Here is a 4,841-nt window from a genome sequence, read left to right as displayed (position 1 = left end):
GAAAGTTTAAGAAGCAACATGCCGGGTAAATTAAAGTAGTATTTGCATCAAAGAGTACTAATATACAAGAAAATCTTATTTTTATCTGGCATATGATAAAGAACAAGTAATGTTGTCATTTCTAAATATTACTTCATCTTAGTGATTCATATTACATTCAATCATTAGCTCATAAATACACATAAATTCCCATTCAGAGAGATGTGAATGGATGATATGTTAACTTTGTTTTACACCTGAGCAAATTAAAAGAGAGAATAGAAATGACATAGCCAAGGTCAAACAACAATGTATCATTGAACTTGAAGTAGGATCCAGAAATTCCAATTTTTCTGAATTGTCACATCATCCTTAATGGCATATACTCATTCTTTCTGTATTGTAGACTTTGTCTGCCAATAATTTATTTTTATTTACGTGTTTACAAAAATGCCATCAACATATAGTTAAGACCAAGCATTTCTTTGGATTTAGTCACAATTTTTAAATTATTCAATTAGAATTGGTGGCTCATACTTCTCTAAAATTAAGTTTAACATTCGTTGACTTTTCAATCATTTTAAAATTCACGGATATCTTTCAACTTATTCTTCAAAGAAAATTTTAGGTAAAGAAGCTCATGAATTGAACTTGAAATCTCACAACAGCTTCCAAAGTGAGGAAGGGCATATAGTATTTTGAGATTAAAAGAAGAGGGAACTTGCTCAAGGTCATGAAAGCAGTAGTCAGGCCAGTATTTGGTTCCTATACTGAATGATTCCAAAGTTCTTGACTTTTTATCTTCTTGTGCTTTTCCTTAGAAGAGATTGCATACCCCAGCCTAGAGAATATTCAAGTCCAACTAAAATGGCGCTAACAAATTACTCCAGTATGGTCACATTTGGACAAGATGCCTGGAGTATCTTTTCATGCAAGGAAGCAAGAAAATACTTAAAAAATGGGCCAGGTGCTGTGGCTCACGCCTGTAATCACAGCACTTTGGGAGGCCGAGGTGGGAGGATCATGAGGTAAGGAGATCGAGACCTTCCTGGCTAACACGGTGAAACCCCTATTTACTAAAAAAAATGGAAAAAATTAGCCGGGTGTGATGGCAGGTGCCTGTAGTCCCAGCTACTCAGAAGGCTGAGGCAGGAGAATGTTGTGAACCAGGGAGGTGGAGCTTGCAGTGAGCCGAGATCGTGGCACTGCACTCCAGCCTGGGCAACAGAGATAGACTCTGTCTCAAAAAAAAAAAAAAAGAAAGTACTCAAAAAATGAAAAAAAGAAAGAAAATGATGAAGGTTATGTCAAAGGGCCACAGTAGTCAACCAAGAGATGGCAAAAGAAATGGATTAAGTTAATCACCAAAATAAAAAATGTACTGTGACCAAACTATAAAATAAAATTCATATATATATACTGATATAAATAAATGATTGGATAAATAATACATGTAAGAAAGAAGACAAATTTCCTGTACAGAAGAAGTCCAAATAATTAATGTAGATGTTTTAGTTTCAAGGAGGAAGAGCATAACCCCCCATCCCTTAAGAGTAAGTATAATGGCTTTCTTCTATAGGGTATGGTATGAAAAGGATGGGATGGGGAAAAGCCACTTCACAGTGGAAAAACCTGACAAACACTACCTCAGCCAGGTGACCAAGCTCCATATATCAGTAGTAAGTCACACCAATAGTGTGTACTCTTGAGATAACATAATGAGAATGACATTCTACCTCAAATGTTTTGTTTCTGTGAACCAAACCCCTAACTCTGGTCCAATCATGAGAAAAAAATCAGACAAACCCCAGTTGAAGGACAAAATACCTCACCAGTACTTCTCAGAATTATCATTGTCAATGTCAGCTTAAACAAGGAAAGTCTGAGAAACTGTCATGACACATCAAAGAGGTATTTGATGATGATTCCTTGTATCAAAGAAGACAAGATAAATAAATGAGATATGGTGTCATGAATGAGATCCTGGAATAGAAAAAGCATATTAGGTAAAAACCAATACAATCTGAATAGCTGAGGCAAATGAACCCTTGTAATAAAAGATGTCAGTAATGCTGGAAACTGGATGTGCATGGGAACAATTTGTACTATCCTTGCAACATTTCTGTCTATCTGAAAGTGTTCTGAAAGGTTTTTTAGATGTTTTAGGACTTTAATGTTCTTCACATATTCAACAGAAAATAGTGACAATAGATAAACAATAGGGGAAAGATTTTTCAGCAGAGTATCACTCTCATCATCAAACACTACAAAGAAAACAGTCAAGTAAACAAAGGATAAGGTAATTTAACAGAAGTGTTTGGTTTAATGGCATAATTTAAAAAAAAAACAACCAATCAACTTTATCTTCTACCTATGGAAATAAGGGCAAAAATGAATCAATAACTTCTAGATCTTTTTCATAAAACAGCTTAAAAAGAGGAAGGGGAAGAGTGGGAAGCAGGTGCAAGTATTGCTAATGGAATGCTATAATGCGTAAGGTCAAGGATTTAATAAATTCCAAAAGTCTCTACATGTATCAGTGATAACTGTATTATTAGAAATATAAATGCATATTAATATAAAGCATATGGTATTAACAACAGACCTTTCTAATATAAATATACATAAAGTATGTCTCTTCTCTTGTAATAACAGTATAAAGATCGATCTACAGTTTGCCTTTTGCCTGGTTCTATTAAACCACTCCTCCAGTGGTCAATGTTGACCTTGAATCAACAGCCGCTGAACCCAGGAGGTCCCACAGATATCTAGATTCAGCACCTAGAGGGCCCCATTTACCATCTATGCTGCGTGTTCCCATGACTCCAAAAATACTTCATTGCAACTTGCATTATTATATCCACAGGCCAGTTTGAAATGTACGTAAAAAAAGTAAGAGCAAAGGCAAAATAAGCTGGAATTTGTTAGAAAAGCAATGAGAAAATTTTTGAAAATGCTTCCAATTCAAGTCAGAATTAAAGTGAACATGAGTTCACACCAGCTTTGCAGAGCTGTAGATGTTTTGCTGTTGTTATTTCAAAAAAGAATCTACAATAAACATATTCATTTGAGAAAAATACTGTGTGTGTTAACTTTTGTAGCCGTCCCCAAGTTACTTTAAACTTTGTATGTTTTTCAATAACAAAGTATATCCTGGTTAGGATCTGTTCATAGCTGATGCATCTCCAAAAATTTTTCATGAAGGTGGCCAGCTGCCAAACATGTTCAATCTTAACAGCATTATACAGAGAGGCCTGGATGCCTCCCACAGACCTATGCCCTTTCATGGACCACATATTGAGTTCAAGAGCTTTGTCGAGAAATCTTTTTTCTAAAGCATCATCTCCTTTGACATTGCCAATGCAGAATGGAATATTCATCTTGCTTCTATTTTGGGGCTCCACTGGACATGCGTAGAATCCTTGAGAATTATCAATAATCTCATAAATCATTTTGGATTTGATGGAGCTAAGCTTCTCCATGGCGACGGCACCTCCACTGTTTTTAATCCACTCCAGGACCCAACCCATGATGTAGATGCTGAAACATGGAGGCGTATTATACAGAGAGCTGTTTCCAGCCTGAACCTTGTATTCCAGGACCGAGGGACACTCTCGGAGGGCAAACCCCAGTTGGTCATCACTGACAATCACCACGGTGACCCCCGCAGAGCCAACGTTCTTCTGGGCACCAGCAAAAATGACACCAAACTTGGAAACATCCACTGGCTTGGACAGGAAGTGTGAGGGCATATCACAAACCAGTACTGCTCCTTTGACATCGGGTGTAAAGTCAAACTCCACATCGTGAACCATCTCATTTGTGCAATAATACACGGAGGAGGCATCCGAGTTGAGGTTCCAGGTGCTTGGATCTGGAATTTTTGTCTAATTCCCAAATTTAGAGTGAACAATATTTATAGTCCCAAATTTCTTGGCTGCTTCTGCAGCCTTTGCTGACCAAGCTCCTGTCACCACATAGGCCGCACTCTGCTACTTTCAAGCCAATCAGCTTTAAGAGGACAGCACAAAACTGGCTCGACCCACCTCCTTGCACAAAAATCACCTCGTAGTTGTCTCGAACAGCTAGCAATTCCCACACAAGAGTCTCTGCATTGTTAATAATCTTGGCAAAATCTGACGACCTGTAACTCATTTCAGGAACACTAGTGCCAATTCCTTTGTGGTCTAATAATTCCTTTTGCATCTCTAACAACACTGAGTGTGGCAGCTTGGTTGTACCCCGTCCAAAGTTGACCACTTACCTCCGGGCGACCATGCTGCGGCCGCGTTGGTGGCGAGTCAGCCAAGGAGGACTGAACATGTGAACTACGAACGTTCCCCGCCGCTGCGGTGGAGTCTCACTGTTCTGAAATTTAAAAAAGTAAAATAAAAGTGTACATAAAACACATGCTTATGTACATAATCAAACGATATTCAACAATTTATAATTTATAAATATTACCTAAATGATTTATTTTAACAACCCAGTGGTGGGTGCTATCATCATTTCCATTCCATTTCCCAGATGAAAAAACTGGGTCTCAGGGTTGCTCTCTAACTGGCCCAAGATCAGAGAGCTCAGGCCACGTGTCCAGTGTTTGAAACTGTCTAGCCTGGCTCTCCCGTCTGTATCCTTCAACCATATAGTGTGCTGTTTTTGGTATATAAAACTTTTATCCAGCCTAATTTTGAATTTTCATTTTTTATTTATGAAAGTACTTTATTATTTAGAGTAAAATACATTTTAATTCTATTCATTTTATACTTAAGGAAGTTTGGCTCTAGGTTTTAAAACCATATTCTAGTTTTATTATAAACAGGAAATGACAAACAATGAATTTGATGTCTGACAACATTCAA

At 37.4% G+C, this 4,841-nt stretch overlaps 1 pseudogene; it reads right to left on the bottom strand.

Moving 5' to 3' along the window:
* Positions 1-3,147: 3,147 nt before the first annotated feature.
* Positions 3,148-4,326, bottom strand: LOC108515669 (phosphoserine aminotransferase pseudogene; annotated as a pseudogene).
* Between the last annotated feature and the right edge of the window lie 515 nt (positions 4,327-4,841).

Source organism: Rhinopithecus bieti, unplaced genomic scaffold (genome assembly GCF_001698545.2).
Source record: "Rhinopithecus bieti isolate Rb0 unplaced genomic scaffold, ASM169854v2 scaffold_35403, whole genome shotgun sequence".
Lineage (NCBI taxonomy): Eukaryota > Metazoa > Chordata > Mammalia > Primates > Cercopithecidae > Rhinopithecus > Rhinopithecus bieti.
Note: the sequence above shows the minus strand (reverse complement) of the source record. Positions and strands in the feature narration are given on the sequence as shown.